Consider the following 11,825-nt stretch of genomic DNA (forward strand, 5'->3'; position numbering starts at 1 on the left):
ATGACCCCCTTACATTTGAGTGGTCCATCCAAAGGGGCAACATCAAGTTTAGGAAAATGAAGCCTATCTTGGAGTACAAAAAGCTGCAGTGTCCGCTTGGGGCTGGCTACAGAAAGATCATAAACCATGTACACACCAAGTGAAAAAAAAAAAATGTTTTTTCAGCATTAAAAACATATTTACAGCCTGGTCCTGCCAGTCATCTACCAATCAGAGCTAACGTAACCTCACTCTTCATTTTATTGATAGACTCTCAAATTTGAACAGACCACTGCAGAATAACTGCTGACTGTGGGTTGGAGTCGACACTATCACAAACAGTTTAACTCCTGTGTTAGCCTTTAGCTCGTGCTCTATCTCTCTCCTGTTTATCTTTCTTCTGTTCTTCTGTCCTTTTTCTGTCTAACAGTTAGACTCCAGTTTCCACCATCACTACAAAATTAATCAAAGAAATGTTTCCAGCAGAGAAAAACAAAGATCTCTCTTCTCACTACTAAACTTCGTCAGCCGGCGTGAGGTTGTCACTGAGACTTAGACGTGCTGTAAATCATTCAGGTCCGCTCAACTCAATTGGGAAGCTACAAAGTAGCATTTAGGAATAACCCAGGGGTCTGCAACCTTTACATTGAAAAGAGCCGTTTTGCCTCAGCTCACGTGGATGAAAGTCATATAGGAGCCACAAAATCTATTTTATCTTCACATTACTACAAAAAAGTTTATTATCTGTTAAATAATTATATAAGCTTTTGTATTAATAAAATTGTAAATGTAATTTTTTCGTTTTTTTTTTTTTTATATTCAATAAATTTGCAAATTTAAGGGAAAAAAAGATATTTGTAATGTAATAGATTTAATAAATATGCAAAATTTATGAAAATTCAATTAGTGAAAAAAAATTAAAATTCAAAAAATTGGAAAATAAAAAAATGAAAATAATAATGTGCAAAATTTTGCTATTTAAAAAAATTTGCTGAAATGTCATAAATTTGCACACAAAAAAACCTGAATAATGCAATTCTAAAATTTTGCTTAGTTTCGAAAAATTGTAAAACTTTCTAAAGTTGCAAAAAAGGGTATTTACATAAAAAAATCAAAAATTTGTTAAATCTCAAAAAAATGGGGAATTTTTTTTCTTAATCTGCAAAAATCTCATAAAATTGAAATAAAAAAAAACGAAAAATTGAAAAAAAACAAAAAAAAAAAAACACACAAAAATTAAAAGCTTTATTTCAAGGGGTGATGCATTTTTAGTACAAAATGTTAAATCATGATTTTATTCAGTGTCCGTGTTGTTTTTATTTATTCCCTCTGTAAGGAAAAAAAAAACCTGTATTTTAATAATACTTCAAAGCTACAAGTAGCCACTGCAAAGGAGTCAAATTATTGGCTCTGGAGCCTTATGAGGCTCCAGAGCCATAGGTTGCAGACCCCTGGAATTACCTATATTAGTGCCAATAATAAAGTTTGGATTATGTGTGGATTACAATCAGGCATCTATCTTGAAGAGAGATTCTTTCAAGATCACTTAAAATCTCCTCACAGCGCCTTAATATTAAATTCAGTTAAATATTTCCTCATTTGATCCTGTCTGCAAAAACAAGCATCCAATCTAAAACCCAAGACTGAACTCTTCATTATTTCCTCTTTCTAAATTCACCTTCCATCCATCAGGGGCTCTTGCTGTATTTTCTCTGGTATCTTTTATTATCATGAGACAACAAGGGAGCGTGACATGATGTGAATCCTCATTTAAAGTATTGCTGTTTGTCCAAAGAAAAACTTTTTGATTAATACTGAATTTTTTATGAAATATGAAATGATAAACTCTAAAGTGGGTGAAAAATATTGGTCTCTGTGTTGACCTTTAAAACCCTAATGAGTTGGCCTTTAACTTGAGGTTTTTTTTCTCTCATATAAGCCCTCCTCATCACCCCACTCTTCTCTCACATGGATCAATAAACACCATTTGCAATAATCCTGTTTGCTGTTACCCTCCTCGGAGCAGCAGATAAATGGTTTACCACGATACGATCCTCTGCTCAAGCACAAAGGATCCAAGAATGCTCCATCTACTCCAGCTGTAAATCAGTCCTCGGCTGGATGTCTTTCTATTTATTAAAAAAAAAAATACAGGTTTATACAAGCCTGTGTTTAGTTGTGGGGTGTTTTTTTTTTTTTTTTTTTTTTTTTGAGAGCATAAAGTTTTCTCCCATGATTCCAGCTCCTCAAGGCTTTTCTGTCAGTGCAACATGCAAAAGTTCCTCCTGTCGAAAACTTTCATTGCCTTAAATGTTTTAGAACAAACTGAATCATAAATCACCGATGCTCTCCTCTTCTTGCTTTCTGAAGCTGCCACAGTATCAGTTACTGTTGTTGTCATTTCACTGGTCCAAATTAAAGCAGCAGCATCCTGGAGGTTTCTCAGTCAGTTCATCCTGGTGTTGGGTTCAGCTCTGTGGAGTATTGAGCTGCTGAGTTCTTCCGCTCTCTGAGGACTGGTTGTATATTTAGTTGAAACTAAAGCCTGCAAACTGATGACTCCGTTGAAAATATACACAATATTACAGTTTGAATCACTCCTGGTGGGGTCATTATTTCTGTCCACAGCTGGTAGCTGCTTCAACAAAAAAGTCCCAAAAAACTACCCAGCATATCATACAGGACAGACAAAGTTAGTGATTATAGGAGTAAAAGTGCAGGATATTTCCCTCAGGAGGACGCCAAGACCTCCAGCGCAGCAAAAAGGGATGGGCTTTGGACTTAAATGGCCACAGAAATCTTTCATTACAGGTTGGGATCATAGTAAATGTGACATTATCCTGCTTTTGCATGTTGGTGTTGGATGTTTATGGAGCTATTAAATAAACTCAAACTGTGTTATGTTTGAAAATTACGAGCCAGTTTTATGAAAGAGATTAAGGAGACAGGTCTGAACTTTGAAATTAAATGATATACGGTTACAACAGATAACCAGTGTGTTACCAACCACAGATGGAGGTCAGCAGACCCCCTGTTAGGTGGAGCAGAGGATTGACAGGACTGAGCGTGTACTGCTGCAGTAAAACACATTTTAACCTCAGAAAAAAAGGCCCGTTTGGAAAATCAATCCCAAGTTAAGAGTGTGAGCTGATGGGAAAATTTCACATTTCTATCCTTGCCAGCTGAAAATCCTGTCGATTTGTTCAGGAAAACAATCCTTTACCTCAGTCTGCAGTGCTGTGACCACGCAGGTTTATTATTCCAGCCTAACAAGCCGTCCTGTCCTACATTGAGTCATTACTGTCAATAGAGTTGTTGGATGGGCAGCCGTGTTGGTAATCCTCAAATGTAGGGATTAAATGGACAGAGACAAAAGTGCACGGTCAAATCTGATTGTAAGATGTCTTATCTGCACACGAATGTTGAAAAACACACATAGCTCACAAAGCTTATTGAGAAGGCCAGCAAGAAAAACTACAGCTAATAGGTGGAAAAGACCTATAAGAGTTAGCATCAATAGCCAATAACTAACTCTTCCTCCCTATGCACTTGAAATGTATGAGAAATGTGAAATTTGACCGTGTTATGGTGTTTGTATGAAGACCATTTTTCTACTTTGGCTCTTGCTAGGCGCCGCCCTGTTGGCTATGGCTGCCCTTTGCAGCAGCTCTCTCTTCTTTGTCAGTTCCTAGTAATTTTTTCATCTCTTTTTCATAATCTCTGTATGTGGAGTGGATCATTACTTTGTATGGCTCATTTGTTGGTCATGGACACCAAACTTTTTGTGGCTTCAGCGATATTGTTACTATTTTTGCTCTTGTGTTTGTCTGGAGATCCTACATGTAACCATGGCTGCATTGTTGACATGTGAGATTAGCTGTTAGCAGCCTGTAGCATGTCAATGCTAACTGGTGTAAGGCCTGATGTCTTCTCACTAGGTAAGGAGAAGGAGGTGAGGACGACGTGCTGGTTCTCAGGTGTGAGCTAAGAAGTGACGACATGGACCTGTCCTTCCATCCATCATTATTGGGAACGTAAGATCTATCTCCAACAAGATGGACGAGCTAGCCGTGCTAACCCAGCAACAGAGGGGATACCAGAAGGCAGATTAGCATCATGCTATTCACAGACATGGCTAACGTAGCTAACACCAGACACCAACACCACATTGGAGGAGCTTCACCTGCTGTGAGCAGACAGGATCCAGGAGACAGAGACTGAACAGACTGCTGAAGAGGCTCAGTCCTGGACCCTGTGGAGGTGGAAGCTTTCTGATAAATCGTAAAATGATTTTTTCTCCCACCCCTAGTAAACAACTTCTTTTACTCCAGTTTAGTACTGAGGTAGACGTTTGTTTGCCTGACCCTTGCATTTTGGGAACGTATGCCATGAGGGTTGTATTAAATGAAAAAGCCAGACGGGTTCGTTGATTCGGGGGGTCTCACTCATAGACTCATAGACTATAAAACATGGACATAGCCCCCACGGCGTCACCCGTCTGTTCCAGAAACCGTGAAATGAAGCCAATCCACTGACGCAGCCACAATTTAAGATATAATTGGTAGTTTGATTTAGATACACTTTTTGTTATACTGGTTAAAATGATCTATATGTCCCCATGGCAAGCAATACATGATGTGTTCTTCAATGAGAGCGACAATATCCGCTATCTACAGCAAGAGAAAACCCAGGAAAACATCAGCCAATCACATCAATTAGGATCCAATCTGTTAAACCAATCAAATCCCGTCCTGCCGTTTTGCCCTCCTCCTTTCACCTGCGCTCACTGCTCCTGACTCAATGCTTGTCCCCAAGTTTAGCGGTGTACAGGTTCACACTCAGCAGAAGAATGGCAGAGAAACTTCCCATACCCTGATTACTGGTGACCACTCCTCCTCTGTCCCCTCTGACCTGATGGGGTACTTGGCTCTGGGCTGTAGTCTGGATCTGAGTCTAATAAACTGACAAGCAAAAAAAACTGTGATATTTGGTAAGTCCTGGAGAAAATGTACATGTACTATTTGTATTATAGCTTTACTCCCGATATCGTGTCACAGGTAAAAGTGGATCATGCAAGCACGACAGTTGCGAGTACTGACAAAAGCCACGTTTGTTTATTGTTTTTTAGCTTTACGTTTTAACGTTTTGGTGTTTCCTTACCTCTAAATGAGATGTGACTCGACATAGTGCAAAACATAAAATGATGTGCTGAATCCGTCTTTCAGTCATTCACAATCATAGTCGCGAATCAGCGGCGCCCGTACATGTGAGCGGGGCGTTGCTTTGGAGGAGCTCCAAGGGGAGGGGGAGGAGGGGCTAGGCAGAGTCCTGACGAGATGTTGCATTCAAATTCATGCTAGTTTTTCAAGACTGCCAACCCTGCCTTTAATATGACGCCAGCTGTGAGTTTTCTTTCTAACATACTACGTACTGATGGAGAAATCAGAGTTACATACCCAAGCTGTTTTCTGAACCAGGCTGTAAATATATTTTTAATGTTGTAAAAGTCTGTTTTTATGGCTGGGTGTGTATGTGACTCCCGGTCTTTCTGCAGTCAGCCTCAATCAGATTCTCAATGAACAGCAACTTTTAGCACTTCTGCATAGACTTCATTTTTACTGATTGGATGTTGCCCTTTGGTCTTACTTATTTGCGTCATGTTTGTGTGGAATCAGAAACGTGTCAGTCTCTGCAGAGCAGATCGTACCAAACTGGAAAACAGACACAAAAAAACCCCAGAAAATCCAGTCATTTTGAATTAAAGCCCCATGTTCTGGCTCGCTATCGTTAATCTCATCCTTGTTTATCAAAACTACGCGACCATCAGTGGCACGGGGCCAGAAGTCATCAGCGGGTCAGAGAGACCCAGAGGTAATCTAACGCCATGGATAAGCAAAAGTTAATCATCCACTGGACAGATCCAGTGTAAATTGGCATGCCCCAAAAAAAAACATTGTGCACATGCTGAATGTGTGAACTGGGGGTTACTGAGGTCGTCCTTGGATGACCACATCGCGCTTTATTCCTGACTCTGTGCGATGCTTCCATTCCTGGTGCACTAAATAGAAGGTAACACTCTGATGATTTATACAAAACTCTACATCGTTCCCCAAACTCTGAATGATCTCTTAAACTTGCCTTTTAAACTCTCACTTCCAGCCAGAATCTCATAAAGATCAGACTGCGCTGTGAATAAAACTCCTCTCCAGGTGAGACGCCGTGGCTCTTTTAAACATTCTGGGCTGTTTTATTGGCTGTTCTGTTCACCTGTCTGTCATCGTGAAGCTCTTTAAACCAACGCCACCACTTTCTAAGCGCGACTTCATCCACATGTGCTGCGTCACCTTTCACTCCTCTTTATAGTCCCATCCATCTTTCTCTGTCTTCACTCTGCTGAGCTCCAGTTTATTGAACTTTATTAAACCAGGCAGCTCAGAACAAACCCATCTGACTTAAATGGCCCCAAGTGAAGTAAATGATCCTTAACAGCGCTTTTACTTTTAATTTTCTTGTAATCAGAAATGAGGACTGGGGGGAAGGTTGGCAGTGCTATGACTTCTCCTCTTAGATACTTCTTTCTTTTGCGGTGACTCCTCCTGTTTTTTTTTCCTCCCTCTCATCCTTCTCTATTCCTCCATCCTTCTCTCCAGCTTCTGTCCTATCTTAGTCTCATCTCTTCCTCTTCTCTTCTTCCTCCCTGGTGTCCTCTGTAACCTCTTTTGCCCCCTCTCACCTCCTTCCACTTAGTCTCCTCTCCTCTTTCCTTTAACCCCTTCACGGCCTGTCCTCTCCTTCCCTCCTCCATCCTCCCTTCCCTTTCACCCACTCTCCCCTTCAACTTAACCCCTACTTCTTCTAATCCATCATACCATCACTCCCCTTGAGACTGTACTCCCACCCTTCACCTCCTCCACCTCTTCGCCTCCCTCCTCCTCCTCCTCCTCTTCTGCCCGGCATGACGTGGGACCAGATCAAGGAACTGTGTTGCCGGGAGTAACAGGGATTGAGAGCGACGCGTTGGAATGCAACTCCAGCCGAGCCCCTGAGAACAGGAGGTGGAGGAGGAAGGAGGAGAGGAGGAGAGGAGGGGGGGCTGAGAGCACTTCATCCCTGTGAAGTGTTTCTCCCATATTCTCCCCGTTTTCTTGTGCTATTTGTTTTCCCTTTCATCTCTTCTCCTTCTGTGTGTCTCTCCGTCTTGCCTGTAGACATTCTGGACTGCTTCCTTTTAGTTGGCCCTCTGAACAGAGACTGCCAAAGATAGTTAGCCTCCATCTTTATCCATCTTTTTGCAGCCCTGTCTCATTTCTCACTCTCCCTGCCCATTCCACACCTTATTTTACACGCTCACATCTTCTTTTCCTGCGTCTCGTCTTTATTAATACGTCTTCTTTCTTGTCTGACTTTGGGACTTGTGTTTATCGGTCAGGCTGCACACCCAGCCGTCTGTTTGTCTGGATGTTCACAGTGTAAATGCCAGAGAGAGCGGCAGGGGGAGAGACAGGGCAAACACACGGAGATGCAGATGGACACACACACACACACACACACACTCAGGCACACAGTCACACAGTCCCCCTGCACGGTACACACATGCACCCTCTCTTTCTATACTTTATCAGCAGAATGAAAGTGCTTTCTGGCGGTATTTGAATGAGACAGAAAAGAGCCCTATTCAGCCCCTCTGCCCGGCTTTTATTAACACAGCGCGTCACTGAGGCGACATAAGCCTCCCCTCCCTCACACCCTCTGCCTGACTCTGCACACACACACACACACACACACACACACACACACACACACACACACACACACACACACACACACACAGAGGCAGAGGGAGGTCTCCTGTTCAGGTATGATGCTGCCCCCTTTCTTGCTTTTTTTCTGTCTCTTTTCTCTCATCCCTCTTTTTTTTTCACTGGCTCCTCCTCACTCAGGGGGCTTTTGTTACACCCCTCTTTCTCCTCCTCTCCTTTTCCACCCCACCTCCCTCCCTATCCTCTCACTCTCTCTCCCCCTCTCCCTCTCTCCTCCTGTGTTTGCCTCTGCCGCTGAATGGAAATACGCACAGATGCGTAAAGGGGCGATCAAACTCCACATATCCACCGGTGGCAACAGCAGCATCACCGACCCCCTTCTCAGAGGGACTGTGCAGTGGGGGAAACTTCTATTTTGGACATTTGTTGAGGCCTCACGCCAAAGCATGAACCCGGAGCCGGAGCCCACCTGTTTGAAGCCGGATCCTGTTTGCTCGGATCTCCCGGCGGAGCTGTAGGAGCTCCAGCTGCCCGGCGCAGGACGCGTGGAGCTGGGGGTACAGGTCCTAGGACAACCTGATGTGTGCCTGTTCGGATTCGGGGACGCTCGAGTCTTCATCTTTCCTTTGATTTTGACGAGCTGCTGCTCTTCTGAGGCGATCCTAAAATAGCAGCCGGTGTCGCGCTTGTGTGAGTGTGTGTATGTGTGTGTCGGGGGGTGCGTCTGGTGAGGTTAACTTGTGATAGCTGAAATGTTTCCAGCCATAAATATCCTCATTCCTTGTGATTTCTTTTCGTCTCTTCCTCTCTCTTCGCCTCTATTTTGAGTTTCCAGCTTTGATGCCACTTAGTCTGCCGGAGTCGTACTAATTAGCGGCTTGATTGACAGCTCGGTAATTGGATTTATTTCATATCCGCTCCTTGAAGTTGTGAAGCCTCTTAAGGCACGGCAGGAAAGGTTTATCGGGCTTTATTTCTGTAGAAAACAATAATAATAGGCTTTCTACTCCAGATCTGTGGGAATTTCTGCGAGTTTATTCTAATTTTACAGCTGTCACATGCCAAATCCTCTGTCTTTTCCCGAGTACTGGAGCCCATGAGGCCCAAAAAAGCTGGTCCGAAGAGGAGATACATGGAAAAAATCCAGAGCTTGCTTAAAATTTCTCATATCAATCGAATTGAAAATATTTTCCAAGCAGAAGTTTCATTCTTCCCACCCTTAAACTGCTTGTTTCAGGAACATCAGCAGTTGTCACATGTAGAACCATAAAAAGATTGTCCACATTATTTTGATAAAACACAAAGCAGTTGTTCTGTGAACAGAGGAATGGTCACTGTCTTAAATCAAACACCGCCTTGATTAAAATGTGTTAATCTGGTTGAGTTTGCAGCATGTGGTTCCTGTCCCAAGAGGGCAACAGGTGCACACAGCTCCCTGCTGGAAGCGCCAACACTCCTAATTAAATTCTAACAGCTGGATTTTTACTATAACAAGATGCCTTTGTTGTACCTTTTCAAGTCTTTGCTGCAAAAATGTGATCTCTGGACTAACAGTCTGTGCATTTTTAAATTTCATTCATTCTGATTCAACACAGAAAACAAACCACTTAACGGATAACCAATTTAAAAACATGCCAGAAGTAAATTTGGAGATCATCTGATTTAAAATAAACAAGCGCTGAACATAATTTATTCCAAGATGAGATGGGTTTTGACTGTTTGACTTGTAAATACACATTAGCAAACATTCTTTTTAACATTTTTCTGTTTCCAAAGGCAACTTAATGAGAGTTCATTCTTCCTTTCTTCCATTTTCAAGGTTTAAACATCCCTGAGTGAACAAGAACATGGATGAAAATGCTTCTTCAACTGGAACAGAATGTAACATTATTCCCTTAGAGTTTCATATGGGAGAAAGTGATGCATTATGGGTCAGGAGTGTGGGAGGAAAGCTTGTTATAGTAAGGAGTCTACACAGGGATCACAAATTGAAAATGATCTGTGCTGCTACCAAAAAAAAAAAGGGGGGGGGGGGGGGGGGGGGCTTCCTGTGACTGCGTGGCAGTGTATAAAGGTTAACAAGTCAAGCTGGTTCACATTCACAGGAAAAACCAGTATGGTGCTGTCTAATTGTGCCAGTGCTGCACAGTTTGAAAGCCAGCAGCCTTTGGAGTCAGCACTGAGGGCATAAAGAGCCCGTGTTGGGGTTTTCTGGGTGGATGTCACACCTGCTGCCAATCGCTGAAGCTGGCTGGCATTACTCTTGATGAGTCTTAATGCATCATCTCACACACTGTGTGTAATCTGGTCAGTCTGTTGACTAATGTAGACCAGTGTGATGGTGTGTACTCATTGAGCAGGCTTCAGTGTTCTCTATGAGCTGTATGTTTCTCTCCTCCAGGAGTCTGTGCCCTTCACCCACTGTTGTCCTGTATAGTCAGCCACAGGATGTTTAATCTAACTGTCTTCCCATTTATTGTTCGACTCTGTTTGTTAGTGTGTGTGTGTGTGTGTGTGTGTGTGTGTGTGTGTGTGTGTGTGTGTGTGTGTGTGTGTGTGTGTGTGTGTGTGTGTTTGTGTATATGTGTGTGAGCTCTTGCACCAAAAATCCAGTCTTGCCAATGCCCAGTGCGCTGTATGGCTTTTTATTCCTATCTGACTGTAATGATGGTTCATATAGGGATGGAAGCCATGCACGGCGCTGGGAGCACAGTGCACTTGACTATGGACTCTGTCACCTTGTCACCACACACTCACATACACACGCACAGACTCTCACAGCTGTATGTATAAGCACACTCTCCAGAGCTTACATACTCACAATAAATGCATGCACACATCCAGGAGAGCGTGAAGCAGAAACCTGTCATCACAGAAATATGGATGCACATGCCCTGCACTCTTTAACATGAATTCATTTATGCGTATGCATGCAAGAGGAATGCGTGTGTTTGCTTGGTGCATGCTTTTTACACACACACAGACACACAGACACACACACACTTCAGACAGATATGGTCCTCTAGTCTCATCGAGCCCCTTTACTGCAGCGAGTCAGTCTGAAGCTGTCTGACTGTACCAGCTGACAGACAGCTCTCTGAAGTGAAACACACACATCTGCCACTGCAACCCAACGTGATCGATACGGATCACATCAGAGCGCCATGAAGATTAAATGGAACTGAAATGAAACAAATTGATTTGGAGTGAAAAAAGTCTGCAGGTGAATCACACATACCTGCTGCAAAGGGGGAGAAAAAGAGTAAATTCAGTTGTGGTCATTTAATCACTTAATTCTTATTCATGGTCCCAGTGGGAGGAGGAGGGTATCCCAGCATGCACTGGGTGTGCAGAAGTCCTAAGACATGCAACATTCTGTCTCACTGAAGCACTTACAATCTGAAGTCTGTCTCACCTGTCAGGTGTCTATCACTAAGATGAGGTCAATCAAACATGAATGTCTTAGAAAGCTGCCACTGAGACTTTTGGATGTTCTCATAATAAAACTATGTTTCTACAATACCTTCATAACAGAGCCATTTCGCATCAATAGCCACATTTTTTTACCAAACATATTTCTCTTGGAGAACAAAAAAGATTGAAAGAAAGAGGATTTATTTAGAAAAACATAAATGTAAACATTGTCTTTCATGGTGTGAAACCACAAGCTACACATTCACTACACTTGCATCAAATACGTTATAAATAACTTACAACATCTGCTTAAAATGGTTGATTGTAACCTTATCCCTCCAGTCTAGAGTTACTTCTGTTATAGGCCTGATGACTAAAGTAAGTGATTTTATGATGGTGGATAACAACTTTAGGTTGCTGTGTGATATGGGATTAATTCCCTGATATATTAAAGCCAAGTGTTTACAAAACTTGACAAATCACATTTTTTTATCATAAGTCTTGGAGTAACAACATTTTAAAACAACTAAATTCTCAGAGAAGTGAAAAGAAAAAAAAACAATAACTTACATTGATAATACATTATAACATTGATCTTTAGCTTTGCAAAACACTACTGGTAGGCTGCCCTGCATACAACTCACCATACTGCATGTTTTAAGGCTTCAATTC

The sequence above is a fragment of the Halichoeres trimaculatus genome, unplaced genomic scaffold (assembly GCF_033239565.1).
Source record: "Halichoeres trimaculatus isolate MK-OKI-2021-1 unplaced genomic scaffold, fHalTri1.1 fHalTri1_scaffold_11, whole genome shotgun sequence".
Lineage (NCBI taxonomy): Eukaryota > Metazoa > Chordata > Actinopteri > Labriformes > Labridae > Halichoeres > Halichoeres trimaculatus.